The 16215-nt window shown below is 35.2% G+C and overlaps 1 protein-coding gene across 1 annotated transcript in view; it reads left to right on the forward strand.

Moving 5' to 3' along the window:
* CTNNA3 (catenin alpha 3) overlaps positions 1-16215 on the forward strand; it is a 1079366-nt gene that overhangs the window by 663980 nt on the left and 399171 nt on the right. The gene's annotated exons all lie outside the window — the stretch shown is intronic.

Consider the following 16215-nt stretch of genomic DNA (forward strand, 5'->3'; position numbering starts at 1 on the left):
AGAGAAGTGTTAACTGCCTGCCCATTTGACCTCTGGGAGTCACAGTGATTGTATTATGCAAGGTGTGTCAGGATGCTAGAACACATTTTAGAATAGAGACGATAACTAATGACATATAAATTAATGTGTCCAATAGCCTTTCTGGTTTTCCTACAAAAGAAATAATTGGTTTAATGACTTACGGCTGAATTCATTGTTTTGGATGCTATCATTTGTAATTAGAAGAGAACCATTTTTAGCGCAGGTAGAAGAATCAAGAGATCACTTGGTTCAGTTTACTGATGCTGCTGCTATTTATTGTACTAATAGTATTTATGGAACACTTCCTAAGTTGTTATAAATGACCTATCTTGTTGTATCTTTAAACAATATTATGATGTAGGTCCCATTATAACCTTCATTTTAAAGATGAGGAAACTGAGACTTGGAGAGGGAACTTACTGAAATTCATAAAGCAAGTAAGTGGCAGAGCTGAGATCCAAAACTGTATCTCTTTTATAATTGAACGCTGTAACTAATAGATGATCTTGCTTCAACAACAGTGTTATCTTCATCTTAAAATGAGTCAAATGAAAATCAGGCTGATTACGACTCTGGGGCAAGGAAGCTGTAATAAAAAATAAATAAAATAAAACAAAATGAATTGAAATAAAATAATAAAATTCTCAATTCCTAGAATAGCTTTGTATAAACTTCTTTGGTATGATTCTTTGGAGAAGTATTATAAAATATAATGAGAAGCAGTTTAGTCTAGTGATTAAGGGGATGGATTTTTGCACCTAGGATCAAATCCTGGCCATTATAGGCTACTTATCTTCTGTATGCCTCATTTTCTCTTCTACAAAATAATTATCATGACAAAGAAACATTCCGTAGAAGGTTAGAGAATTGTCAGCTTAATATCCATAAAATGCTTAGAATAGTGTGTGGACATGATAAACCTGTGTTGGGTGTTATTGGAATATCAACTTTATTTTCATATTGTTTAGTATTGAATATTGACTATACTATCATTAACTCACAAAGAGCCTCTTTGATGAACGTATTTATATTGTTCACAATGGATTTCTAGGATTCACTCAGTTTTACCTTCTTTTAATAGAGAACTTCCTAAGTCTCCATCATTTCAACTTTATCTTTGAAATGAATCTTTTAGTTCTATGGATCACAACTAGTAATTGATGTTTGATTCTTTTCTTCCCTAAAGTATAATATGGTAACATCTGTCCCATAGAGAAAATCACTTTGTTTAAAGATTAATAGTATACCTGAAAAAGTTTGCCTTGTTAGTCTTTGTTAGGTGAATTGGCTGTGGACAACCCCAGAGAGCTTTCACATTCTCTAAGAATGTTAGTCATGGCAATCAAAAGGGTCCCACAGATATAGTCCAGTGAAAATCACCAGTTCCTCAGATAGTATGCTATGAAGAGGGCAGTGGTTCCCCCATATTATCCATGCTATCATTACATATAAAGCCCCAAGAGAGCTTGTTAAAAAGATAAATTTCTCAATCTTTCCCCCAAGTTCTGATTCATGGGATGGAAGAGGCTGCACTTATCCACAGACTGATGGGCAAGTAAGTTTAAGAAATGCACTGTAGGGGAGAGATGAAAAACAATAAATTTTCTCCTAGTAGGAAGACAGGGTATAAAAGTTTATGACATTGTGATGCAAGTTCAATGAGGATAAAGGCAATGTTTTGTCTACTCCAGTTTCCCTATACCTAGAACAGTACTTGCACATAACAGACACTCAGTTATTGAATAAATACATTTTTATGGAGGTCATAAGTACATTTGATATAAGACAAACTGGGTGTATGATGCTAGTCTTGTGGACATAGGATTGATTTATGCAGAGTTCCTGAGCCAATGATACTGGATACAATTTTGGAGAAAGTGTTCTTAAAGAATGTGTGTAGAAAAGGCAAGAAACGGGCGCCTGGGTGGCTCAGTCGGTTAAGCGTCCGACTTCGGTCAGGTCATGATCTCACAGTTCGTGGGTTCGAGCCCCACGTCAGGCTCTGTGCTGACTGCCAGCTCATAGCCTGGAGTTGTTTCAGATTCTGTGTCTCCCTCTCTCTGACCCTCCCCTGCTCATGCTGTCTCTCTCTCAGATATAAGTAAATCATTAAAAATTTAAAAAAAAAAAAAGGGGGGGGGCACCTGGGTGGCTTAGTCGGTTAAGCGTCCGACTTTCGCTTAGGTCATGATCTCGCGGTTCGTGGATTCGAGCCCCACATCGAGCTCTGTGCTGACTGCCAGCTAAGAGCCTGGAACCTGTTTCAGTCTGTGACCCCCTCTCTCTCTGACCCTCCCCTGCTCACGCTGTCTCTCTCTCTCTCTCCTAGAAATAAATAAAAATATTTAAAAAAATAAAATAAAAAATTTAAAAAAAAAAGGCAAGAAACTAGAAAGTGGGAATATTTAGATAGTCAGCAAGTGATCTTCACTTTTTATGTAGACATATCATTTTCATAGTTAAATTACAAGTGTCATAGAACAATAAATATACTTTTGAATATTCCCTTTGACAGATTACAACTTTTATCATCTCACATCCGAAATGGGGCTTGAAAACTTATATCAATTAAAAAATACTGAAGGGAATCATATCTATAACCCCTCCTCTCATATCTCTGTTGCTTGAGAGCCTCTGATTTTTCTCCTTACTTTCCTTACTTCTCCATGGAAGGTAGCCTTTAAGTTATCTGTTTTGCCTAACAGCTGCAGAGGGCTTCTCTACAATGGCGAGAGGTCTCATCAACTTTGTACTGCTTCTTTTTCCCTCCTTGTCCTTGATGACAAGAACACAGAGGAGTCCAGTGAGAATGTAATTCTCCTGGGGAAAATCTTGGATTATTTATGGTGAATAACATTTTCTCCTGTGTTCCCATACCTTGTCCTTACTTTTCAGACATTTTTCTGATACTTTGTCTTCTGATCTTATCTTGCTCTATAGTTATGACTTCACATTCACCCCTCTAAGCTCATAACTGCTATTTCCTCTTAATATTGATCATTGATTTCTTTCTCAACAGTAATCAATAGCTGCTCTTGGACTGAGTCTGACTCCAGGTACTCTGTGTGTCCCCTACATTGACACTAGCCCTTAAGCTAGCATCCTCACCAGGTCTGTCTTGGTTCAATGTAATTAAAAGCATGGAGGAAGACCATTCATGGGGGTGGAAACATCCAAAAATAAAATAATATAACTCAAAAGAAGCTAATATTTGAAGCTGCAGAAATTAGCCCAAAGACATAGAGTGGTCTTTCAAAAGAAATAAAAAAGACAACTTGATATTCTAAAATATTGCACTAATTTGCTACTACACTAAAGGTTTGCCCTCCTTTTACTTGTTGACTATAGCAAGATGATTAATTCTGATTTGCCTTTCAACAGAACCAAAATTATACTACATTACGTATTTAAAATTCTCTTGCACTTACACTACATGCAGAACAATCCATAAACTACCTGACAAGTTAAATTGTCCCAAATGAATCTAGAACTTTAAAGATTTATACAATAATAAGGCATAATCATGCACCTAAAGACTTTTCAATACTGTATTTATAGTACTTCAAATAGCTGCACATAATTTGTTTAAATTGGGTAAATAGATTCAATCTCAGTATGTAATATCCAATTTCAGTCCCATATGAAACTGAATTGCCAAAAAAACCCCTTAGAAAACCAGGACTTAAAGAAGATGTAGTGCTATATTAACAATAGGTTGGTCTCAGGGACCAATAGCTGGTGCTCATCACAAGTGCACTCCTTAATCCCATCATTTAATTTAACCCATCCCACACCCACCTTTCCTCTGGTAACCATCAGTTTGTTTTCTATAGTTAAAGTCTGTTTCTTGTAATGTTTAATTGGGATGGTTAGGGCCCCTAAGAAAGTGGCTTGAACAAGTCCTGGAAGGAGATGAAGTTGTTGACCTTAAGTGTATATGAGTAGTGGCTTGTCTAAAGGCCCTCAGGTAGGTGCAGATCATATGTTCAATGAATAGCAAACAGGCCAATTGGTCTAGAATGGAGAGAGCAAGGGGTAGAGGAATTAGAGATGAAGTCAGAGAGGTACTACTAGGTCCTGAGTCCTGGAGGGCTTCATATGTGATTGAAAAAACTTTGGCTTTATTCTGGAGAAAACTGGGAACCAACTCAAGATTTTGTGCAGAGTAAAGCTATGATCAAGTTACCTATTGAAGGATCACTCACACTGCTGTTATTGGAATAAACTCTAAAAAGACAAGAATAAAAGCAGGGAGGTCAGTAAGCAGGTCACTGTACCAATCCAGGAGAGAGATGATGGTGGTTTGGATCAGTGTGGGAACAGTGAAAGTGATAAAAATTGGTTAATTTTTGGATATATGTTTAGGTAAAACCAACAGGAGTTTTCTAATGGATTAGAAGTGGAGGTATAAGAGAGAAATTAAAGATGATTCCTATTTTATGAGCTGAGCAACTAGAGGAATGGTGAAGCCATCAGCTGCTTCTCTGGGTCAACTTTTGGGAATAGGATCAACAATTCCTCAAAATAATTTATAAATAAACTATGGAAACACTAAAAAAAAGAGTCAATGCATTTGAATTAGCTTTACATTTAGCTCTCACTTTTCTTCAATTTTGTGATGCCTTAATTTTTGAAAACAGCTTCTTCATATTAGCCTCAAAGGACCATGGTGTTCTTTAAAATATTTTATAAAATGATTAGCAAAATTAGCCACTAAACAATAGCAACATGGATTTCTACTCAGATGGCCTAGTCAGAGTCAATGTCTTTGCATATGGACTTAGAAGTCAATGAAACCAAAAGCTTTGATGAAAACTGAAAATTACATCAAGATCAAATACAGAAAGATTTGGACTAAGTATACTGGAAAATACATTCAGTGAATCCAAAATGTCTTTCTAAAATAATTTAGAGAATGACATATACTTTTTATTGCATGTGTCAGTTGACATTTGGAATTTGGAACTGATTCTGGTCAAACTTCTCAGGATTTCAGTTTGCTTATCTGCAAAATGGGGCTTATAAAACCTGTGTTATAATCTTGAAGCCTTTTATTTAGGATCAATTTCCATAATTTATGTGCAAATACTGTGTAGACTACAAAGTGGTATAAAATATTTCTGGAATCAGAGTACCTATGTGAAAATGGATTTTCTTTGATTCTGTCTAGGTTCTTTGGTCATCAGCATATACTGCAACAAACATGTATCAAGGGGCACTACCATGGTCAAGAGCAGAGTCAGAATTTACCAATTAAAACATTCTTTAGTATTCCCTTTCTACTACAATATTAATACCACAACCATTTATTATACAGCATAAATCATTGCCATTCAGTGTTCTAACTCATGAAATGCTTTCACCAGTAAGTGCATTTGATTTAGATATTGTAAAGAGCTTAATGTTTTTGAATCAGTTATCTTATCATGTGGTAGAGTTGTCAAAATGCTAACAGAGAGTTCCCTACAGCTATGAATATGATTTTCTTTATTTCTAGTTGTTAGAAAACACATATGCATTTGTACATTTGTAATTATATCCCAATCTTTCATAAGAGCATTAACATGTCTTTGAAATATCCTTAGTTTCCATCTGCTTGCTTCAAGGGCTCTATTAAAAACCCTGTTTGGCCATATATGGTTCTGAGTGAACATCTCTGACTTAGATAAATGGATAAAGAAAGTTCCAGGTCTGACCATTAAAATGGTCTTTCAATGTCTTTCAGAAATGAAACAATTCAAATGAATGAGACCTTAGAAACATATCTAACACATCTCCTTCTCCCTCCCTTGAAGATATCAGTCTGTATTTTCAGGTTTCAGGGCATCACTTCTTTCAGAGGTAACCCTAAGCTAAATTTGGATAGGAAAAAATAACAGGCTATTTAAGTATTAACACTTAGTGGTACGCTTCTGAAGACTGAAAAGACTACGTGACCTTGAGGAAACAATTGTTTTTATATTTTAAGTGGAATTTAAAACATACACAAGGGTGCCTGGGTCGCTCAGTCGATTAAGTGTCCGACTTTGGCTCAGGTCATAATCTCACAGTCTGTGTGTTCAAGCCCCGCATCAGGCTCTGTGCTGACAGCTCAGAGCCTGGAGCCTGATTCAGATTCTATTCTGTGTCTCCATCTCTCTCTCTGCCCCTACCCTGCTCACTCTCTGTTTCTGTCTTTCAAAATAAAATAAAGACATAAAAATATAAAAAAATAAAAATAAAAACATACACAGAAGTAAATAGTATAAGAAACATCAACTTCAACAATTGTCAATATTTTGCTAATTTTTTCATCTATCCCCATTCTTCTTCCCATATACACATACCACACACACACCATTTTTAGCTCCTAGAGTATCTTAAAAGAAAATCTCAGAAATCATGTCACTTTACCCATATATATTTTAGTATGCAATTCTAACCAATAGAGACTTTTAATTTAACCATCTAGCATTACTGCACCTAAGAAAATTAACAGTAAGTTCATAAAGTTGGCTTGTAGTCAAGAATTAAGCAAAACGCAGATATTGCATTTGGTTTTCTTGGTTTTGAAATCTCTTTAATTTTGTAATGCTATTGATTTGTTGGGAGATACCAGGTCATTTGGACTTTACCTTGTTCCATGCTTTGTATTTGGTTGATTGCTTCCTCTTGTGTCATTTCATTTGCAATGAGTAAGTTTTAATGACATGTATGTTGAACAAGAGTCTTATTTATTCATTGAAGCAGGATATCTGCCCCCAAATCGATACATAGGACATCTATTTACTTTTGGCAGCAAATCTGAGGCTTGCCAAACTTTTGTGTAAAATGAGACTTAGAGTTCAGAAAAGAAAACATTTTCTGTTGTGTAGTATTCATAGAACCAGGGAATTCATAATTGGTTAAATGGCAAGATTGGAAGTGAGAAATAATATTAAGGTGCCACGAGTCTATGTTGGTTTAATGTTCATATTTACCAGTATTTCTCTTCTCTACTTTTCATCACACTTGCTTTTTGCCTATATTCAGCAAAAGCAATTACTTGATGCTCCTTGCTAAGCAAATTTGCTAATTTTGTATTGATGTTGAGGTGCTCTTCTAACAAAGTCACAAAAAATTCAAGAGAATAGCAATCAAAAGTCACTTATCGTCATTTATATTGAGAGAAATCAGTTTTCTAAGCTTTTCATTTGGAAAAAATTCCATGAAAGAACATGGCAAGCACCAGAGTCACACTGTAAAATTTATAGTCCTATATATACATTCCCAAATTTCTTATAGTTTCTCATAGTAAAACAAAGGAACTTTAGAGTAACCATAAATGTCTCTTAACCAAATTTACACCTTAATATTTGGTGTTCTATTTTCCACGTATGGCTGTGCTTTGAATATAAAGCCAATATTGTTTAAATGGTATCATAATAAACATTTTGCTATATTAGCTTCATATATATTCCAACATAACAAGAATTTTTAAAGAAACAATTTTTGTTCTGGTCCATTTAGGTTACTTGAACAGAATACCACAGATTAGGTGGCTTTGTAACAATAGAAACATTTCTTATAGTTCTGGAGTCTGGGAAATCCAAGGTCAAGAAGCCAGCAGTTTCTGTGGCTGTTGAGGGCCTAGTCCTGGTTCAGAGAGATGTCCTCTTTTCTCTGTAACTTCATATGATAAGGGGCCAGGGGTCTCTCAGGGGCCTCTCTTATAAGGGCAGGAATCCCTTCATGTGGGCCCTCCCCTTATGACCTAATCACTCCAAAATGCCCCACCTCCAAACACCATCACACTGGGGATTAGGTTTCAACTTATGAATATAGAGGGGCAGGGGGTCACAAACATCGAGGCTATAGCATGTTCTATTGTATTTTTAAAGGATTGTAAAGAATAGTTTCAACTGGGTACACTAATATATTTTAAAATCTGTGTCTCTGACAAATATGTCAACATTAAGAATTAAATTCCCCAACCACCAGACAGTGAAAGATAATAGAAATCTTGATTTGGATTAAAAACCGTAATTTTCCATTGGTTAATTTTATTTTTGTTTCTCAAACAGTAAGTCTGATATTTTTTATTTTATCCTGCAGACCTAAAAGATATTAAACTTCTGAGAGAAGAGAAACTGCATAGGTTTGCAACACAGTGGCAGAGAATAGGAGCTCTGGGTCCTTGTATTACACCAAAATGTATCAGTCTCTTTGGGGACTGTCTTAAAGGGCCTGAGAAACCTTCTGTGTATTGTTAATGCTTAATCCTGATTGAAAAATAGTTCCCTTAAGAGTGCAGGGGGAATGCCTAGGAATCTCCTGTGGCTAACAGCAGAGCCCCCATGTGGCAAAATTGTGACTCAGGCATAAATTGACTTATCCCTGGAAGCAAATGCCACAGGTCCTTAATAGAAATAAAATTTCTTTATCGAGTCCTGAATTGAGAATTTATTTATTTATTCAGTGAATATTTATCAAGTTCATCCACTGTTCTTTGTGCTGAGGATACAACAATGAATAAGACAAAGTGTCTACCATCAGAGGACATTCTAATTGATGGGATAGTAAAAAATAAACATCATAGGCACACACAGCAATACCAACTAGAGATGAGTGCTGTGAAGACAAATAACAGAGGATAAAGGCTAGTGAAAGTTTGATAGAATAGTCAGAAAAATCTCTAAATCCCTTTCTGAAGGCTTCACATTTGAGAGCAAGTAGGAGGTAACTCATGTGACCTTCTGTTCCCTGAGATGTCGTCTCTCTTTGGGATTTTCATTGATCAGCACCAACATCTTTACAGTGGCTTCAGGCAGACCCTGCTTCTTCTATGATACTTCAGCACAAGAGTGAGCATGTTCTTTTTTGGGAACAAGTAACACAGCTGAAAGATTAAACAAAATTTGAAGAAATTTAAAAAATAAGAAATTTAGGAGATAACACAAAAAGAACAAACAGAAACATAACTCATAAAATGGATCTTACATAGAGTTGGCTTTCTTAGATCTGGTTTTCTAACTAGGGGTTGGCACCAGGAATTTTTGCCCCATCGGGCGTGATCCCACCCACTCAAAGATTGTTGCAGACCCCATGTTGTATCAGATCCTCATACAATAGACCCAGTATTCAGACAAGTTTCATATATACAATAAAAGAAGAAGACTTTCCTCCAAGTATCTCCTTACTTCTTAGTGATTTTCTTCCTTCTCTAGTACTTTGTCCCTAGATGCCAATGGTGACCCAGTTATTTCTGGGTATTTTTTTCTACTTATCAACAAATGAATTATATGCTATTAACTGATAACGGACTCAATGTACTAAAAATTTTTTAAAAAATAACGTTTATTCATTTTTCAGAGAGAGAGTATGGTGTGAGTTGGGGAGGGGCAGAGAGAGAGAGAGGGACACAGAATCTGAAACAGGGTCCAGTCTCTGAGCTGTCAGCACAGAGCCCAAAGCAGGGTTAGAAGTCATGAACTGTGAGATCATGACCTGACCTGAAGTCAGGTGCCTAACCAACTGAACCACCCAGGCACCCCATACTTCAAATTTAGTAGGTAACTGAAAAATAAAAAATATTAAGGAATCATTGAGAACTGAATTTTATGTACATAATCTGAAAAGCAAATAAGATAAAAGAGTTGTATTGAAAACATCCATACTTGCTTCTCCTTCTCAGCTTCTTTACCAATTACTCTTTTCAGAGTCAGTGACTTTATTTTAGCTATTATGTTTTTTTCTCATAATATTTCTGAATTTTGTTGATATTTTCATTTCTTGCTATTTTAACTGAAGGTTAATAACATATTTTCTCTCTCCTACTTCTTATGTTAATACAATATTAAGTAAATAGTATCTAAGATGACTAGGTAAGCAACGGTGCTGCTGGATTAAGTGGTGTACTAGATTACGTTAACATTCTTGTTCAACTTTTTGGTTTCTTGCAATTAAGAATTGTCCCTAGTTTCTCTCTCCCCCATAGTTCTCTCTCCCTATCCCTTAAATTTGCTTACATTTTTGTCTGTACCTAGTGCCAGTTATTTTTCCCAGTATTTTGAAAGATTCATCAAGTGCTTAATTTTTCCAGGCACTCAGTCAATTCAGGTAATCGCTTCCCTTTCCAGAATTCTGTTTCCTTAATGTCTAATAGTAGCTGTATCTAAAATGGCTGTTAACCTAGTATGCCCCTTCTGCATTCTCCCCTTTCCTGGATCCCTTTTCTTCATTTTCTTAGGTTGCCACTCATTTTGTTTAAACATATCCTCTAGTAGATTTCTAAGAAAAGGTGCATGTGATATAAAAACTCCATGCCTGAAGTTTTTTGGTTTCTCTTAACTGATTAATAAATTGGCTGTATACACAACTCAAAATTAGAAATCACTTTCCCTCAGAATTTTCTAGCCATTGCTCTACTCTCTTCTCATACCCACTCTTGTTGAGAATCAGGGGCTATTCTGATTTCTACTCTTTTGGGTATAATCTTTGGAAGCTTTTGTGGCACTTTATTTTCCCTGATATTTGGAAATTGTAAGGGATGTACTTTGATTTGGGCCTTCCTTTTGTCATTCATTGTGCTGAGTATTCAATGGACTACTTTGTGCCCTTTGGTTCTGCAAAACTTTATGCCTTTTATTTTAATTACCTCTCTCCATTTTCTGTGTCCTCACTTTTGAAATTTTATTGGGCAGACTTTAGATTTCCTGGATTGATTCTTTCTTGTTGTTGTTTTCTCCTATTTTCCCATTCTTTATCTTCTTGTCTTATTTTCCAGTGATTCCTTCAGCCTTATGTTACAATATTTTATCATCTATCTATCTCTATCTATCATCTATCTATCTATCTATCTATCTATCTTACTATCATCTATCTATCTATCTATCTCTGTCATCTAATTATAAAGATGATATTTATTTAAAATTTAGATAAGATATCAGCAAACTATTGCACAACGAAATCCAACAATGATGCTCTTACGTCAAATGGTGCAAATAAAGTTAAATTTTTGTAACTAAAGGAAAACATTTATGCTCATTGATTTATATGTTTTCTATGGATGCTTTTGTCCATCAATGGCAGAGTTTAGAGACTAAATCCTGTAACTTACAGTATTTGCTATATGTCTCTTTACAGAAAAAGTTTTCTGATCCTCTACCTCCCCAATTTAGGTGATCATATTTCAGGAGCTCTTTTTGGTTCTCTTTTTCTCCTTTTTCTTTCACTGCATACCGTTTTATTTTTACAAATGTGATATCTTTTTTCACTGGAAGATATTATATAGAGTGTTTTGGTACTATATTTTTGCTACAATGTCATTGTTTACTCTGAGGTATTTAGTTGGTTTGTTTTGGCCTACTTCATGTTGGAAGCTTTTTTCAAATGTTAAGTTTCTTGTGTGCTTACTCAGATTAATGAGTGAGGCACTAAAAGTTGAGGGAAAGTTCCCTGTGTACAGGCCAGGTTTTGCTGCGGACTTTGTGGGAGCGCATTAAAAAGTGAACTTGCCTTTTCACTAATGAATCTCCACATGCATGATTTATAGATATTTCCCTCCCAAGACCCCCAACCTCCTTCACTGGAGCTGAAAGCTGGTGTTCTGGGGACAAAGCAGGAGAAGGGTGCTGCGGTCCCCAAGTTCATTATGTGCATTCTTATTTACTTTTCTTTTCATTTCCAAGCTTTGGTGATTTGCCTCATATACTTGGGTCTAGGTCCTCATGTTTGAGTTTATAAAAAATAAACTTTCTTTTTCTCTACTGGAAGAAAAGAGTAGTGTCTTAGTCAACCCAGGCTTTCTATATAACAAATATCATAGACTGGGTGGCTCACATAACAGAGACTTATTCTCACAGTTTTGGAGGCTAAAGTCTGAGATCAAGGTGCCAGTATGTTTGGGTTCTTGGTGATTTTCCTCTCCTTCCTGGTTTGCAGATGGACATATCCTTGCTGTATCCTCACATGGTAGAGAGAGAAAGAGAGAGAGAGAGAGATCATCTCTCTCGTGTCTCTTCTGATATGGGCATTATTCCCATTCATGAAAGCTCCGCCTTCATGATCTAATTACCTCCCAAAGACCCCCACCTCCAAATACCATTCCTTTGAGTATTAGGGCTTCAACATGTGAATTTGTGGTGGGAGACGGGGGGCCACAAACGTACAGTCCATAGCAGATGGTCTCTTGGTTTCTTGGGTTGAGGATGTGGATCTGGCACTTTCCATGAATACTTTAAACCAATTCCCATATTTTTAGTTACCTCACCTTCTGGGGATTCTCAAGACTGTTGCACAATATAGGGTCTTCCTTCAGTAAGGACTTAAGGTGTAGCTTTCTTGACTCTACTTATTTGTAATATAGTCTATGTTTTCCAAAGCCTTGTAGACATTGTTCATTCATTCTTATCTCTTCTTTATCCTCATTTGTATTCACTTGTCATTACATGAGTTTTAAAGAGGAAGAGGCAATAAAAGTGTGCAATCTCTTTCAGATACAAATTTCACACAACAGATTACAGGCATAGAAGTGATGACAGGGGATGTGGGAACATTTCCTCAAAAGAATGATTTTATAATTTTATAATGAAATAAAGAGAATTTTATGTATGTGCTTTCTTAAGAAACCAACTATACTCTGAACTGAAATATGGATTTGTTTTTCCACTTTTTTTGTATCAAGATTTTGGTTTTAATTATTATCACTTACACTTTAGAATGAATTTTCAAACTAAACAATATATACTTTGCTCTTTTTTATGTTTGCAACTTAATAGTAAAAAGTTAGAGAAACCTGAACTTGATATGGTATGGGGATGTATGTTGTGTATATATGTGTGTATGTATATGTGTATATGTATACATGTGTGTGTTTATATTTCTAAAAAATATAGTATTTCAAAAAAGCAACTATTTATTTATGATCCAAGTTTGTATCTTCTGATAGCTAAATGTGTGCTTGTATTAAAAAACTAGGAATAGGTGTAGCATAGTCATATAAATTATTTCTTCTATTCATTGGCTGTATTCAAGACCAGACTTTTGCTTAAAAGAAACAGTATACATTAATTCTACATATTTTCTTTTTATGGCATTAGTTGAAATCATGCAAGCATTTTTGATTTTGTATACGCAACTTTCAATCTTGGTAGTTTCCTTCTGAGGTACTCGGGGTTTCTATCTAGAGAAACTAAAATAAGTAAATATGTCATCACATGTTTAGGCCATTAGTCCTAATTTTTAAGCTTTGTAGTTTTTCTGTGGATACTTCTAAAAGGATTGAGAGGTTTTGTATAATTTCAAGTAGTTTATAAACTTTTGCAAATTAAACTTGGAAAATATTATAGTAATACCAAATAATAATGATATAAAGGCTTAGAGAATCATAAATAATAAATTGGAAAGGATTTTGATATTATTTTGTTCAAACCATTTTACATATCAGAAAACTAAAACCCAGAGAGATGAAGTAACTGGATCTATTCATATATGACATGGGTACAGGAACTTTGCATGTAACCTAGATTCTTTGACATCAGTGTATTTTTTATAACCATTTTTGTCTTCATTGAATCCAAACCAAAGTCTTTAAATCATGTGAAAAATAATAGCAAACATTAATAGATATGCTAGCTTTTACCTAGCCTCAGATAGATTTATCCAGACAACTAAAACTTAAAATCTGTTTTGTTAGATAGAAATGAAATATATGTTTTAAACTATTCTTTAAGTTTATTTCTTTTCCATTATAAAAGCAATATATATGTATTATAAAACATAGTGACCATGTTCTCAGCATCCAAGGGCAACCCCTGCTAGTATTTTGGCAACTCTACAGATGTTTTGTTAACTTGAATTTAATTCATCACATTCCTTGAGTGGGCAAAACAATTATTTTAAATACCTTTCACTGTTGGAAATTTAGTTTATGGAACAATCTTTATTGATGTTGAATCATTCAGGCTCACCTTCCTTTAAACACTGAAATGCAAATTATTATCTCTGAAAAGGAGATAAAAAAAAACAGTATTCTAATACACATAGTCCCTTTCCTGTATGGCTAACAAAATAAAGATGTTATCCCATGCCAAGGGATAAGGTCAAGAGAAAAGAATTATTTCTTCCTTTTTTTTTTGAGATTTGGTAAGTTTTCAGTGAAATTTCATGAAGGCCTATTCTAGAATGGTCTGACTCCCTCCCTAAAACACTACGACTGATTTGGTTATGTTATTGTTCTGCTTAAATCCTTTGAATAGCTCACTATTACCTTCAGTGAAACAGCAGATTCATCCTCATGACATACAAGGTTCTCCTGATTTGATTCATTTTGTTATTAGATAAAATAAAATAATCAGCTGTCAAGAAGAGCAAGAACCTTATTGGAAAGGAAAGTAGCTTCATTTCAGTGTCTTGCACATTGCTATTTTCCATCTGTATCACCTTTCTTGTGTTTGCCTCTGTTCTGTCTCCAAGCTCTAGCTTATTTATAATGTTTGCTTCCTATGAAGTTGGCTTGCCATGTTGTCTTCAAAGCCTACATGTTACTTTTTGACTCTTTCAGCTCCACTCCAAATCAGTTTATTCTTACAATCTTTTCAATTTAATATTTTAGAGAAGACAAAGTTGATCCATTTGTACCATGCCACCTCATAGACTGCTATCTGGTTTCTGAGTTGGTTGTTCTCAAATAAGGTGACCACCTTGAGTCTAATCATATGTGACAGAGAGTTGAGGGTCATTGTGAAGTTGACAGGGTCATATTGTATGAAACAACTTGGCAGGTGCTTTAGGTGGGACCAATTGCAGTTATGGAAGACAGTGAATATAATCTGATTCAAAGATCCTTTGCTATTTGGTCCAAATCTATACTTTGTCATTACTTCCAATATGCTATGCAATCTATGATCCAGTCATACCAAAGTATTTATCATATTCTGAATAAGCCATGCTTATTCTCCATAAAAGCTTCTCCAGGGATTTTGCTAACTTCCTCATTAGCAATTTTGGGTTATATACTATAAGCATATGACATATAAATACATTGTATTATAGTTGTTTATATTTAAGTGTTTCCAATAGAATATCCTTTAAATTTAGGGATGGTGAAATCTCATTCACTTCTAAATATTTACTATTAACAGATAATATATACTCACTGTGTGTTTCTTGAAAGGAAAAAGTCAAGATAATTCATTGGGAGATACTTCTATATTAAGCATAAGTCTCTGGAAAGAGAATCTGTAGCTGATTCACAAGTCTGTGTCACCCAAGATATGTTCAAGTATTAAGGGGAATGTATGTATTAAGTATGATGAATGCTCAAAATTTGGGTCAAGAGCCAGGATACTGGTTTTTATTTTTCACCATTTGCCGTCTCTATTTGACTAAGAAGTGTTGGAGATGGATTTTTATTGCTCCTTTCCAACCTGAGAAATTTTTCTCTGAGGGCACTTTCATTTGTGCCTGAAGGTAGTGACCTTGTATTCTCAGAAACACAACTCCATATTTGAGATTGTTTGTCAACACATGCAGGGGCAGTTTGGGGACAAACTCTTTTATTTGGGGCTGTTTACTCCTTCTGCTTCTTACCGACAGTATTATTTCAGGGGCATTTTTGCCTCAAGTGGGCTTTCATTAAGGACCTTAATGGATATCTGTAGCTTTTTAAAAAATCTTGATGACAATGTCAAGAAGGTTGGCTTTAGAAGCAGGCTTGAAAAAGCCTGACCTAAGGGATTGTTCATAATCTGGCCCTTGTGTGTGTACTTTGTGCCATTTCCCATTCTAAGTGTTGGAGGTAGAATTAAGAGAAAAGACACATTTCTACACTCATCGTGTATATAATCCAGAATGGCATACAGATAAATGACGTGTTACAACGTGGGTAGTGAGTGCTATCATGAGAAAAGCACAGGGTGCTATGTGACTTCATAGAAATGGCACCTATCCAAATTCAACTTTCAGAGGGAAGAACTAAGTTAGGTCCCAGCAAAGAAAAACTGCAGTGTTAAGAAGTGAATGATTACAAAAAATGAATGACTAATACATTTCGCTACAGCAGTATTGACCATACCTTCTGATTCATTTTGTAAGTTGTCAGTTTATTCTCAGTAGAATTGATTTAGACAAGCTATGAAACTTAACCTAACTAGTATTCAGCATGGCCACCGCCTCTGAGTGAACATCTGTAACACTGGTCAGTGAAAAACCAGGTGAGAATTATTGGTCAGGATT

Source organism: Hyaena hyaena, unplaced genomic scaffold (assembly GCF_003009895.1).
Source record: "Hyaena hyaena isolate Hyena2069 unplaced genomic scaffold, ASM300989v1 scaffold_73, whole genome shotgun sequence".
In the NCBI taxonomy this organism is placed as follows: domain Eukaryota; kingdom Metazoa; phylum Chordata; class Mammalia; order Carnivora; family Hyaenidae; genus Hyaena; species Hyaena hyaena.